This window comes from Panthera tigris, chromosome C1 (assembly GCF_018350195.1).
Source record: "Panthera tigris isolate Pti1 chromosome C1, P.tigris_Pti1_mat1.1, whole genome shotgun sequence".
In the NCBI taxonomy this organism is placed as follows: Eukaryota; Metazoa; Chordata; class Mammalia; order Carnivora; family Felidae; genus Panthera; species Panthera tigris.
In genome coordinates this window covers 43,830,640-43,845,032 of record NC_056667.1, presented here as the reverse complement: position 1 = coordinate 43,845,032, position 14,393 = coordinate 43,830,640, and the positions used below count along the sequence as shown (strand labels likewise).

The 14,393-nt window shown below is 44.9% G+C and overlaps 1 protein-coding gene and 1 pseudogene across 8 annotated transcripts in view; one reads left to right on the top strand and one right to left on the bottom strand.

Annotated features, from left to right (window-relative positions):
• Positions 1–7,425, bottom strand: part of MROH7 (maestro heat like repeat family member 7) — a 59,267-nt gene extending 51,842 nt beyond the window's left edge. For 6 of the 8 annotated variants that reach the window (XR_006221468.1, XM_007089887.3, XM_042997299.1 and 3 more), the window contains exon 1: positions 7,182–7,353. The gene's annotated coding sequence lies outside the window, so the exon portion shown is untranslated. Of the gene's footprint in view, positions 1–7,089; positions 7,110–7,181; positions 7,354–7,375 lie in introns of those variants that run through there. The other 2 variants (XM_042997296.1, XM_042997297.1) reach the window with 2 other exon arrangements.
• Positions 627–1,175, top strand: LOC102949728 (annotated as a pseudogene).
• Positions 7,426–14,393: the final 6,968 nt, after the last annotated feature.

Below are 14,393 nucleotides of genomic sequence, written 5' to 3'. Positions count from 1 at the left end.
ACAGCTAGCAAATCCTGTCCAAGACTGAGAGAATCATTGACTGATTCCCATCCTTTCTCATTGAACCCTTCCAGGACTTGAACAAGGGTTGGTGGAGCCCTCAGGAGGTGTAACTATCAGTGAATCATCCAGTTCCTCATTCAGAACACGTTTATTAGATGCTGGGCCTGGAATATGTTAGGCAATCATGAGTATGCACTCACACACACACATATGCACACACACACACACACATCTGATATTGGGACACCTCACACTTAGAGAATACAAAACAGAGCTTGCTATCTTTCTCCTAAATCAGACCTTCCTATTCTCTTCCATTTCCAGGAACTGGAACTACTACAGCCAGAAATGATATCATCCTTCACTACTCTCTCATTTGCTGTACCCAATTTTGGCCAAGTTCTGCCAATTCTGGCTCCAGAAAAGTTCCCAAATACCATCCCATATCTCCATCTCCACTGCCAGACCCTAGTGCAGCTTCCATTGCTTAAGTCTGGGTCTTGACATTGCACTTGAAACAAGGGTTCCTGTATCTAAGGACTGCTCCCAACAAACCATTATCCAAACTGAGCTAAATTGTCTTTAAAAGTGCACTCAAGAGTGGCCTGAGGTGATCTCTGAAAATGGTTCACTATTCACTTGGTCCAGAAAACTCAACAAAATCATATAAATCAAGAGGTTGAAATTGTGTTCACTTTAAGAACATACATGAAACTACTCATACCATCAAGGTATGCATATCCAAAAAGCCACCAGGTATCTGAAAGATGTCACTTTGTAGAAGCAATGTGTGCCATTCTGTAACTACAGTCGTGGAATTAGTAGGTGTGCCCAGGCCAAATAGTGGGGCTGGACACAGCGTCGGTGGCCCAAAGGGTGCTGAATTTTTACTGCACACACTTAAAAATGCAGAAAGTAATGCTGAACTTAAGGGTTTAGATGCAGATTCTCTCAGCGTTGAGCACATCCAGGTGAACAAAGCCCCCAAGATGTGTCATAGAACTTACAGGGCTCACTGTTGGATTAATCCATACATGAGCGCTCCCTGCCACCCTGAGATGATCCTGACTGAAAAAGAGCAGATTATTCCTAAACCAGAAGAGGAAGTTGCACAGAAGAAAAAGATATCCCAGAAGAAACTGAAGAAACAAAAACTTATGGCCCGGAAGTAAATTCTGCATAAAATAAATGCAAACAAAAGTAAAAAAAACAAAAAACAAAAAACAAAACTTCATTCAACAGTGTGGTACTGACATAAGGATAGACATACAGACAAATGGAATAGAATTGAGAGTCCAGAAATAAATCCATGCATTTATGGTCAATTAATTTTTTTAAGTTTGTTCATTTATTTTGAAAGAGAGAGAAACAGACAGACAGAACAAGTGGGGGAGGGGCAGAGGGAGGGAGATAGAGGATCCAAAGCAGGCTCTGTGCTGACAGCAGAGAGACTGATGCGGAGTTCAAACTCACAAGCCTTGAGATCATGACCTGAGCTGAAGTTGGGTGCTCAACTGACTGAGCCACCCAGGTGCCCCAAATGGCCAATTAATTTTTGACAATGATGCCAATTCCATTCAAAAGAGGTAGAATAGTCTCCTCAACAAATGGTGGTGGGACAACTAGGTTCAACATGCAAAAGAATAAAGTTGGACCCTTACTTCACACCATATACAAAAATTAATTCAAAAGGATTAAAGACCTAAACATAAAAGCTAAAATTATGAAGTTCTTAGAAGATATCATAGGGGTAAATCTTCACGACCTTGGATCTGGCAATGGTTTCTTAGATATGACACCAAAAGCACAAGCAGCAAAAGAAAAGAGTAAATTAGACCTTAACAAAATTAAAAACTTGTGCATCAAAAGACAGTATTGGGGCACCTGGGTGACTAAGTCAGTTAAGCATCTGACTCTTGGTTTTGGCTTGGGGATGATCTCTCGGTTTGTGAGTTCAAGCCCCACATTGGGGTCCACGCGACATTGCGGAGCCTGCTTGGAATTCTCTCTCTCTCTCTCTCCTTCTCTCTCTCTCTCTCTGCCCTACCCCTGCTTGTGCTCTTTTTCTCTCAAAATAAATATAATAAACTTAAAAAAAAATGTTAAAAGACACCATCAAGAAGTGAAAAGGCAACCTACAAAATGGGAGAAAATATTTGTAAGATCTATTTCTGATGAGTCAAGTATCCAGACTACATAAAGAACTCTCATAACTGGACGACAAAGAGACAAGCAATCCAATTTAAAAATGGGCAAATAACTTGAATAGGACACTTTTCCAAAGATATACAAATATTTAACAACACACAAAAATATGCTCAACATCACTAGTCATTAGGAAGATGCAAATCAAAACCATGATGAGATATCAGTTTATACCCACTATAATTTTTTAAATGGAAAATAAGAAGTGGTGCCTGGCTGGCTCAGTCAGTGGAGCATGTGACTCTCAGTCTTGGGGTTGGGAGTTCAAGCCTCACGTTGGGCATAGAGGTTATGTTTTTTTTTAAGTTTTAAAAATTTTTAAAAAGAAAATAACAAGAGTTGGCAAGGACATAGAAAATTGACACTCTCAAACACTGCTTCTAGGAATATAAAATGGTGTAGCCTCTGTAAAAACCAACTTGGTGGTATTGCAAGAAGTTAAACAGAATTACCATCTGATCCAGCAATTCCACTCCTACCACATACGCAAAAGAATTGACAATGGGTGTTCAAACGAAAACTTGTGCAAAAATATTCATAGTAGCATACCCACAAGAGCCAAAGGTGGAAACAACCCAACTGTCCATGAACTGGTGAATGGATAGACAAAAGTGGTACATCTATACAACGGACTATTACTCAGCCATAAAAGAGTCTCATGCTGGTACTTGCTAAACAAGGATAAACTGAAAATATACAAAGTGAAAAAAGGCCACATATTGTATGATTCCACTTATGTGAAATATCTAGAATAATCATATCTAGAGAGACTAAAAGCAGATTAAAGCAGAAAGAGGTTGCCAGGGACCAAGGAAAGAGGAGAATTGAAAGTGACTGCTTACTGGGTACAGGCTTACTTTTTGGAGTGACAAAAATGTTCTGGAACTAGACAGTGATGGTTGTTGTGCAACATTATGAAGTTACTCAATGTCACTAATAGTGTTATGCTATGTATATTGTACCACAATTTTTTCTAATGCATGTAACAGGCAAGAGGATATAGACTCATTTTTCCCTGTTCCTCCTTTCCAAATACAACTAAATATCCTGGAAATGATTCAACTGACAACCATAAGAAGACTTTTAAAGCTAGAAAGAAGGCAGTGGACTAGCTATGAACCTCAGGACTTGAGGGATGACACTGGGTGTGTTCCCCAGGGTTTTCTTTTTATCTCCCATATATCCCAAACTGGACACCAGAGAGGACTGCAACACAGATGCAGAGGAAGAAAAGCCTGTTCCCATTGGCCAAAAGACTAGGAAAGGGGAAGCCCAACAGAGATGGGCCCCCAGTGGGGAGCCCTAATCCCCATTCCATATCCAGGACAGTGGCAAGCCAATTCACCTGCAGGAGGAGTGTTAGCAGAGCCTTGGATCTCGGGGCTCTCCACCCAGTGGCAGAGAATATACTAGGTCCCACAGCTCCTGGCATCCCAGTGGCAACAGGTGGCCATCAAGGGAAGCACCTTCTTGCCCCTGCAGGCAGCATCACCAGGAATGAACAAGAGGCCCAGCAGAAAAAAGTATACCAAGGCTCTGAAAACTATCATTAGAACTACAGTCCACTGGGGCGCCTGGGTGGCTCAGTTGGTTGAGTGGCCGACTTCGGCTCAGGTCATGATCTCATGGTCCGTGAGTTCAAGCCCCGCGTCGGGCTCTGTGCTGACAGCTCGGAGCCTGGAGCCTGTTTCGGATTCTGTGTCTCCCTCTCTCTGACCCTCCCCCATTCATGCTCTGTCTCTCTCTGTCTCAAAAAGAAATAAACGTTAAAAAAAATTAAAAAAAAAAAAAGAAAGAACTACAGTCCATAAAAGCAGGCCAGAACCTACATTCTAAGCCCTAACAGGTTGATTGCCAGCTAAAAGGGAAGGTTTAAGTAGGATCAAAAGTCTCTTAACATAACATCCAAAATGTCAAGGACACAGTCAAAAATTACTCATCATACCAAAAACTTAAAAAATCTCATCTCGAAAAAAGATAACTAATGCCAACACTGAGATGAATCTGATGTTGGAATTTGTGATCATGATTGTAAAGCAGTTGTTATAAAAATGCTTCAGGGCACCTGAGTGGCTCAGTCAGTTGAGCATCCGACTCTTGATTTTGGCTCAGGTCATGATCTCACTGTTCATGAAATTGAGCCCCACGTTGGGCTCTACGCTGACAGCATGGAGCCTGCTTGGAATTCTCTCTCTATCCCTGTCTCTCTGCCCCTCCCTTACTGTCTCTCTCTCTCTCTCTCTCTCTCTCTTTTTCAAAATAAATAAACATTTAAAAATGCCATTAAAGGGACGCCTGGGTGGCTCAGTCAGTTTGAGCGTCTGATTTTGGCTCAGGTCATGATCTCATGGTTTCAAGCCCTGCGTTGGGCTCTGTACTGACATCTCAGAGCCCAGAGCCTGCTTCAGATTCTTTGTCTCCCTCTCTCTCTGCCCCTCCCCTGCTCACGCTCTGTCTCCCTCTCCTTCTCAAAAATAAATAAACATTTTAAAATTTTTATTAAAAAATAAATTTTAAAAAATAAAAATGCCATTAAAAAATGTTTCAACAGGCAATTACCAATCCTCCTGAAGCAAGTGAAAAACTAGAAAATCTCAGCAAAGAAATAGAAGTTATGAAAATACAATAATTGAAATTAAAACAGATGTTATTTTAAAGGCACAACTGAAAACATTTTAAGTTGCTGGATGAGCTCAAGAAGAGAGTGGAGGTGACAAAGGATAGAATCAGTGAACTTGAGGACAGATCAATGAAATTCGCTTAACCTGAATAACAGAGATAAGGGACTGAAAAAAATGAACAGACCTGGTACAAAACAAAATATCTAACACTGTTATCATCAGAGTTCCAGAGATGCTGAAAATATTCAGAGAAGTAATAGCTGAAAACTTTCCAAACTTAGTGAAAGAAATAAACATACCGATTTAGGGAGCTGAGAAAGCCACAAACAGGATAAGCCTAAAGACATTGACACCAAACACATCATGATTAAACTTCTGAAAACTAAAAACAATGAAAAGCAACTTAAAAGCAACCAGAAAGCAGTATCTATCAGAGAACACCAATTCAAATGACCGAGGATTTCTCATCTGAAACCAGGGAGGCCAGAAAGAAGTTGCACACATTTTTCCAGCGCTGAAAGAAAAAAGAAAAAAACAAAAAACAAAAAACCTGTCAACTGCAAATTCTGTATCTGGCAAAATTATCCTTCAGGAATGAAGAGGAGATAGATATTCTCAGACAAAGGAAAAGTGAATGCAAATCAAACCATGTTATTCCCCTGTGGGGTCCCTCTGTGACTTCTCACGGGCTTTCACATGATGGGGTGTAGGTAAAACTTACATTTTTTATAAGATAGATTTCTGGGCCTCTGCTTTGCACCTCTGAGGGGAATTAGACTTTTATTGAGCTCTCCCCCTACCACCTCTGTGATTATCACATAGCTGGTGTGCAGACCACGGGTGGAGACATCCTCATCTACAGTCTGAGGTCTGTGTTTCTTTTACCAGGGCCCTCAGCCCACAGGCCTGGCCCCTCCATCTTTCTAGCTACGTACATTCCCTTCCCCACCCCATACCTGAACCACTCTCAACTTCTCCCAGTGCCTCAAATATGTTGGCTTCCTTCTTGACTTAGGGTCTTTGTAAATATTCTTTCCACTTCCTGCAAACTTCTCCAAGACTACTCAACCAAACCTCTATCACTTCCCCTGGCTAACATCTAATATTAAAAAAAATTCTTTTTAATGTTTGTTTTTGAGAGAGAGAGAGAGAGAGAGAGAGAGAGAGTGTGAGTGGGGAGGGGCAGAGAGAGAGGGAGACACAGAATCCAAAGCAGGCTCCAGGCTCTGAGCTGTCAGCACAGAGCCCAACGTGGGGCTCGAACTCACAAACCACGAGATCATGACCTGAGCCGAAGTCAGACACTTAACCGACTGAGCCACCCAGACATCCCTAACATCTAACATTTTAGATCCCAGCTTAGGTGTCCCTTCCTCCAGGAAGTCTTCCTGGGATGCTCAAATATGGGTGAAGTGCCCTCCTCCTGTGATCACTCTGTTCTAGTGTATCCCTCTGTTCACTCATATGTCTCTACTCTAAAAAATGAGCTTGGTCAATCTCTGGCTGTTTTGTTATTCTTTTTTCCCCAGCATGTGGCACAATACCTAGCACACAGGGGAGGTTTAGAAATGCTCATGGAGTGAGGGGATGGATGGGTGGATGGATGGATGGGTGGGTGGATGACAACTCTTCAAGATAGGTATCATTATTTTCACTTACTGGCGTGGTAAGTGAGACTATTCAGGAATCCAAAGTAATGTTTGCAAAGCCCCAGAAAATGGCAGCCAGAATTCAAACCCAGGTCCTCTCCACTGACAGCTTTTTCTACAACACCCCAGAGATTTTTGAGGCATGAATCACTCAGTGAAGCCACATCTTCCTGTTTTCCATTCTCCATTCCCTCTGCCACTTAGGCCCCAACCCTAGAATAAAAGTCTAGTGATGCCCAGCTATAATGCACAAATCCAGGGCTTTGTGGTCAGCTAGACCTGAATTTGAAACCCACTCTGTCTCTCACCAGTGGTGTGAGCAAGGGCAGGTAACCTCAACATGCTCTGTATCAATCTAAATACTCAGTGCACAAGATTAGTGGAGGGAATAAAATGGATAATGGACATAATGATCATCATAGCACTTGGCCCCCAGTGGTACCTCCATGAATGCTCATCTTATCATCTCTTTGGTGAGGATATGCTAGGGGGCCTTGAGATAAAGACCAAGTCTGGCTTCCAGGTTCTCTGCCTTCTTCCCCCGCCACCCCCCACCCCACCACCCCATCTATGGCATTCCTCCTTCATCTTCACATCCTCTTCCCTCTCACCTCCCCCAACTCCCACCAGCCATGCTCTCAGAACAAGCCTAAACTCTTTCTCCATGAGACTTGAGCTGCTGATGGAAAGTTCGATGTGTTACCTCCACCTGGGGCATCCACATGGCAACAGAAAATTCAGCCTTAAGCCAAAGATATGAAGTTCTAACTGTAGAATTACAGCCAAAAGGGAAAGACCTTTCCCCAGGGGGGAGGGGTCAAGGTGGTAACTGCCTTGTGCAGGCTGTGGAGGATGCCCCCACCCCTGGGACCTTCCCAGAGCCACCCCTCAGCTTACCTAGTCTCCCCCCAGTCCAGGCCCGTGTTGTGGTCTTTGTGAGGTCACCATGACTCAGGAGTTCCCAGCCAATGAGGCCCCTGCTCATGCTACACGGTAGATAGAAGCAGGGAGCTATCCTTTCAAAGAAGGGCCTTCAACCACTGCCTAGAAATGACCTCACTCAAATGAAGGCCAAATCCCTTGCCCAGGATTCAAGCCTCCCCATAAAGCCCCTTACCATATGATCTTACGCCTTTGTTTATCTTGGGGTGACAGCCTGGTTCTGAGGAGCATTGCAGGTCTGGGGCACAGCAGACCTGAGAGGGAAGCCTGTGGGTAGCGGGGTGTATGCAAAGGGCTTTGGAATCAGGCAGTCCACATTGAGGACACTGAGACCCACAGAGGGAAAATCCTAGCCCAAGGTCAAGAGCTAAGACACTGTGCAAGTCCCTTATCTTTGCCCTACTCCACCCTGCCTCCTCACCTAAGGCACAGATAACAGTTTGGAGTAGGGCAGGGATGAGGGCTGGGTCAGGAGCCCCAGACCATGAAACCCAGATTCCAGGATAAGGAAATAGAGCAACCATTATCTTGCTAAAGAAAAGCTTTGTACCGAGCAAAAACTAAGCTGATTAAGATTACCAGTGACTACATAGAAAAACTTCACTGGGTACCACTTAAAAAGCTGTAATAGAACTATCCACTAAGCTGTATTCCCATTTACCCAGGTCATTAAATCTGGCCTCATCACCCCAAGTCCCCACCTCGGGTGCCTTAGCGCTCTACGGTGAATTCCCTCCTAGAGGTCCCGCCCACTTGCCGCCTCTTCCACGTGACCTACCAACCAACATCACCAAGTTTTCTTTCTCAGCAGAATCCTCCTCCGGCAGAAACTCTCATCTTGCCCCAGTAGCCCCTCACCCGCTCTCCAGCTGCAGTGACAAGCCTCTGCCAAGAACCACCTCTAAGTCCCTCTCTTCTCTGGCACTCAGTTAACCAAAGGTCCTTCCAATTTTGTCTCCAAAGCCAACCCCACACACTCCTGCTCTGGCTCAGGTCCTCACCATTGGAAGCCCAGATTTTGGCCAGTCTTCTAAATCATGTCACATAGGGCAAGCTCTCCCACGAGCTACAGCCACCACCATCCTGCAGCCTCCCTGACAACTCATTCCCACGCCTTCAGTGTCTCCCACCGCCCCCAAGGTCATGTCCAAGCTCTTGGCTCTGGCGTGGAGACCCCTTCTCAGTCTGCTCCTGCCTATGTGTTTCTCCTCCCTTTTGATTTTGTTAATTCGTGCTAGAACACAATATACATACAGGAAACTGCACGCATCATGCCCATTCTGATGAATTTTCGTCCAGCGAGTGAACACATGTAACCAGCACCCTGACCTGGAAATGGGGCATTACCAGGACCCCAGAGACCTTCCAGTCACTATCCCCCACCAAGGGCAACCACTGTCCCAACTTCTAACACCATTGTTTAGAGTTGCCTGTTTCTGTGCTCCATTAAGTAGAATTATACAGCGCATACCCTTTTGTTTCTAGCTTCTTTGGTTGAATACTATTTGTGAGATTTCATACTTTTGCATGTGGTAGCTTCTTTCCAAATGTTGTTTCCCCTTGTCTCTTCCTGCTTTTTATCTTTTTCCAGAATCTTCAGGTAGTTGTATTTTGCTTGTCTTTGTACAATTTTCTTTCTTTCTTTCTTTCTTTCTTTCTTTCCTTTCTTTCTCTTTCTTTCTTTCTTTTCTTTCTTTTCTTTCTTTCTTTCTTTCTTTCTTTCTTTCTTTTCTTTCTTTCTTTCTTTCTTTCTAATTAAGTAATCTCTGCACCCAATGTGGGGTTTGAACTCACAACCCCAAGATGAAGAGTTGCATGCTCTGCTGACTGAGCCCGCCAGGTGCCCCCAGGTAGCTGTTTTTCATATTTTGTCCAGAGTTCACAGTTGTTATGTCCAGGAGGGTTGGTCCAATAGGAGCACTTTGCCATTACTAAAGGTAGAATCTCTCCTTTTAAATTTTTTTCTTATTTTTCTTTTTTCTTACTCATTTTAGGATTACTGAATTTGCCTTCCTTCTCTTGCTCTGCTTTTCTCTCTTCTGCTTGCGTGGAAGCTCCCTATCCCAGGGTTACGCTAGCTATGTGAACATGCATACTTGCCTGGCAAAGTCTAAACTTAACTAATAGTGTTATCCAGCTTCAGAAAAAACAACAAACGAAAACCGCAAGTTTCAGTCCAGCCAGCGGCCTACCAACTTCTAGGCTAGTGTCATCCTTTATTTTAGTCTGGGTCTGTCTTTTCAATCCTACCAATTAGACATTATTGTTTTATGTGATCTGTGTTTGTTTAGGCTTAACCAGTACATTGGCTGACCATTTTTTAAATCGAATCTCGGATGCACCATCTGGGATCAATTTCCTTCTGCCTGAAGAATGGCCTTTATCATTTCCTTAGGAAGAGTTTGTTAGTGGTAAGCTATTTTTTGTTTGGAAAAAAAAAAAAACACCTTGGGGCGCTTGGGTGGCTCAGTCAGTTGAGCATCTGACTTCGGCTCAGGTCATGATCTCGCGGCTCATGTGTTCAAGCCCCACATCGGGCTCTGTGCTGATAGCTCAGAGCCTGTAGCCTGCTTTGGATTCTGTGTCTCCCCCTCTCTCTGCCCCTGCCCCCCTCAAAAATAAATAAACATTAAAAAAAATTTAAGAGAAAAACAACTTTATTTTATCCTCTTTCTTGAAACTATTTTTACTGCATGTAGAATTCTAGCGTGTCTGTTATTTCATTTTATTTTATTTTATCAATAGTAATAATGATAGTACACTATTTGAGAGGTCAGTTTGCCAGCTTTGGAGTGATTGACCTATTATCTCTGGCTGCTTCTGAGATCTTTGACTTCGGTGTTCTGCAGTTTTTCTATGACGTATGTAGTTATGGATTGCTTTTGATTTTATTTTTTCCTACTTGGGATTCATTGTGATTCCTAAATCTGGGGGTTGGTGTTCAATCATTTGGAGACTTTTCCACAAATTGTTATAGGCTACTGGCTATAGGCTGTTGTTATAGCCTTTCCCTTGTTCTTTCTCGATTCTTCTACAACTCTGATTACATGCATGCTAGTCCTTCTCGCCGTCATACTTCCTATCTCTTTGATTCTTCTATGCTGATTTCTGGATAGATCTTATCTAATTCTCTAATCAACTATGTCTAAGTTACGTTAAGTCTTCCCATTAAGCTTTTTTATTTTATTTGTATTTTTCATTTCTGGAAGTTCTGTTTGGCTCCCTCTTGAATCTGCTTGGTCACTCTATATAATCTACTATTGTTTGTTAATATTTTCAAGCCAGCTTTAATTTTTTTCAACACATTATTTTATCCCATGTCTGGTCGTTTTGACTTCTAAAGACTTTGTGGGTCTGATTCTGCTGTTTCCTTTTCTGTCAATTTTCACTCATGGGGCCTTGTTTTCTTATGAGTTTTGGGGGTTGCAGACTCTGAGCTGTTCATTTTCCTTGACTCTTTGCCTGGGAATTCCTTAAGTCCTGGTTGAAGCTATGTTCCTCATGAGAAGACTTGTTTTTTCTTCTGCTAGTTGCCTTAGGGCACCACCGACTGAGTACCTTAAACTAAATTCCACCATTTAGTGGTTTTGGACCACTTAGGTGGTATGAATTTGGACCAAGGACCAGTGTGAGGGACAGCCTGTGGTTAATAATTTTCAGAGGAGTTTATTTTTCTTAAGTAGGTTCCATGCCCAGTGTGGGACTTGAACTCATGACCCCAAGATCAAGAGTCGCACGCTCTGCTGACTCAGCCAGCCCGGAGCCCCCAGAGGAATATTTTTAACTCACCAAAGGCCAAACCCACCAGTTTTGGTGCACCCTTACCAAGAGTGCAGCCTTTGGATTCCATTTTCATGTATCTTACTAAAATCCTCGCTTTGGAGGGGGCCCTAGGCTTTATCCCTTGTCACCCCATCTGTACAGCTACCAGAGTGGAAACTCAGCATCACCAGGGATTGGCCAAATTCCTCGGGACAAAAGTCAGCCTTCACAGTTGCTTGCCTCTTAGAGCTCCTGTTCCTGTTTGTGCGTCATTTTTCATCAGCTTAGAGATACACTTTAAAAGATTATTATATTTCATCCAGCATTTAAGCTGTTTTCACGGGAGGTTTGTCCACTAGTGTGTCTAGCTCATTACACTGCTCGGATTGCTACCCGGTCTCATCTCCCACCATCTCCTCCTCCACAATTTCTGCTTTAGCAACACGGTGGTATCTCCGAACTCACGGTAATGATCCCTGCCTCGGTGCCTTTTCTCATGATGCTCCCTCCATCTGGAGTCTCCTTTCTCTTCCATTCTGTTGCCCCAAACTGGGTTCACCTCTTGGTGTTGAGCCAAACGACATAGCCAAGGCAAAGAATAAGAAAAGGAAGGGTTTTACCTGCCACAAGAGAAGGAGGACACCAGGGACCTTTCCCAAAGCAGTGTCTCCTCAAACAACAAAATCGCGGAGCTCTTCAGCTAAGGAATCCATGAAAGGGTTTGTGTAATGGGGAATACAGCATGGCATTGGGGCAAAAGTCATCTGATGGTGACTGAGTCCAGGTCAAAATCTCGAGAACCTGCAAGGGTCAGCATCATCGATTCTCCGGCTCCGGTGGGTCCGGTATCTCAGTGTTCAGAGGGGTTTAGATCCTGCGGAGAGAACTCAGAATGTGCAACACGTCAGTCCTCACTTCTGAATATGGTGAGGCTAGGTCCTGACTTGAAGGCGGCTGTTTGTTCTTACATTCTTTCACAAGATGGCTGAGGACCCAAAGTGCCTTTTCTTCTGTCGAGAAAGCTGTGTTCGTCTTTCTTTTTCTGGGGGCCCCCTTTTCTGCGGATAGTTCCTCCCCACTTCACCTGTATAACTCCTACCTGTCTGTCAAAATGCAAGCGGTATCATCTCCAGGAAGCCCTCCATGATGCCCTCCCCACAGCTGGGTTAAGGCTTCCTCCTCTGCTCTTACAGCATAGCTCAGAACACCTATGACAGCATGCTGTAGATTTCTAGTCACTTGCTTATTTCCCTCATTATAGCGAGGATGTTTTAAGGACAGAGATGATGTCTTTTCATCTTTGCTTGCCTGGCACCCAAAGCCTGGCCCAGAGCTGGTACCCAAGGTCTTTGCAGAAGAAGGTGTTTGCCGCAGAAATGAGTCTTATTCTTACCCTGGCCTCTCTTGCCTCCCTCCCTGCCCCATGCTGTTACAGCAGCAATAGAAAACTAATACGCCCACTAGAAAAGGCGAAACAAAGCAAAGATACTAATAATAAGTGTGCATTGAAAAGACTGGAAGGAGCTTCAACAAAATGAAGACAAGTTACAGCTGGTTAGTGGATCTCACTGTTCATTTCCAAATAATTTCCTTTTTCGATGTTTCTGAATTTTCCAATATCTTTCTTATATCACTGCTATAAGGGGGAAGATCATAAGCTTTCATTTTGTCTCTAAGAGATCCTACCCACCCTTCAAAGTCCAGATCAACCACCGGCTCCCTCAGGGAGCTTTCTAGACAGCTTTGTCTTGGCCAGGGGCCTTCTCTCTGCTCCCACGTCCTTAACACGGCAACTGGATTCTAAACGCCTCAGAAGCAGCGTCCGTGTTGTTCTCCCCAAGGTCCAGCGGGCCCCAGCTAGTGTGAGTTGAACATTCGTGAGCTGGATTCAGGAACAATCAGTCATTCTTCCTAGCTGGGGAACCTCAAGGCTGCATTTCCCCACATTCTGATGAGCTCCCCTGGGGAAGGAGGGGAGGAGGGGCAGCCTCAGGGAAAGCTGGAAGGGGCCTCTCAGGGCCAGTGGGCGGAGCCTCCTTCCAAAAGACACCTGCTCCCCATCTGAAATGTTGCTGCTTCCTAACACCCTCTTGTTTCGGGTCAGTAATGTATCAAAGTGACCCAGGTAACAAAGGCTGGGATTCACACCTTAGTGAGCCTTTTGTCCTTCTGAGTGGTGTAGTGGGGGAAGTCACACGGCTGAGGGAGGCGGTGCTAAAACAGACAGCCCAGGTGTTAGGGATAGTTGGAAGTTCCCCCCGCCATTTCTCAATACCAACTTCCAGAATCACCCTCCAAAATGCAAAGCCAAGCAAGTCTCTCCTGCTTTCCCATAGGTGAAGGTTCCCCACCCTGTGCAGGTTGGGGCCAAGCTCTTTATCAGGGTGACCCAGGCCCATCTCCCTGAACACCCCCACTCCCACCTGGTGATCCAGTCACATTGTACTGCCCGTGTCCCCAAGCAAGGCCTCTCCCACACGACTTTGCGCACTCCCCTTTGTCTGGAACATCCTCCCCTAGTTCCTGTCCCCATGATTCTCCAGGTCAGCTCAGGCCATGCCTCTTCTGAAGGCCACCTGCCCCACCCAGGAGACTGGCTTCCTCCTCTGTGCTCCGAATCCCCCCCGTGCCTCCCTGACCCATCTTGCTCCCCTTGGGGGCCCTGCCATTGGCGCTTGCCGGCTCTGACATCCTTACAGGCTTGAACCCCCCTCCTTCAGCACCAGCCCTAGAATGGCTGCTCTACATACGAGATGCTAGAGCCTCCTGAGACCCCTTGGTTTCTTCTCTCCTACAATATGTCACGGGGGGGCCCCCAGAGCCTGGCACAGTGCCGCACACAGAGCGGGGCTCAGCAACCAATTGGTTATCTGTCTCGTGTGAAGTGTCATAGGGGGGTCCTTGGCAGCCTGGTGTCCATTTCAGAGCTGTTCTGCCTACCAGAAAGCCACAGCTGGATAAGGTCCCTCTTCCTCCGAGATGCAGCCTGCAGAAACCTCAGAGCCAAGAGAGGTAGGGAAGCTCAGAGCTCACTGGCATCTTTCCCAAGAATGACGAGCAACACACAGTGTACTGGCTGGAAAGACCCTTTGTGGTAGGGCAGGAAATGATGCTCTCACCTTCATCTTTGGTCCCAAGCCCCCAGCCTCTGTGTCCAGGGTCCTCCTTGGTAGCTCCTCAGCGATGACCCACGACCCCCATGACCCCACGA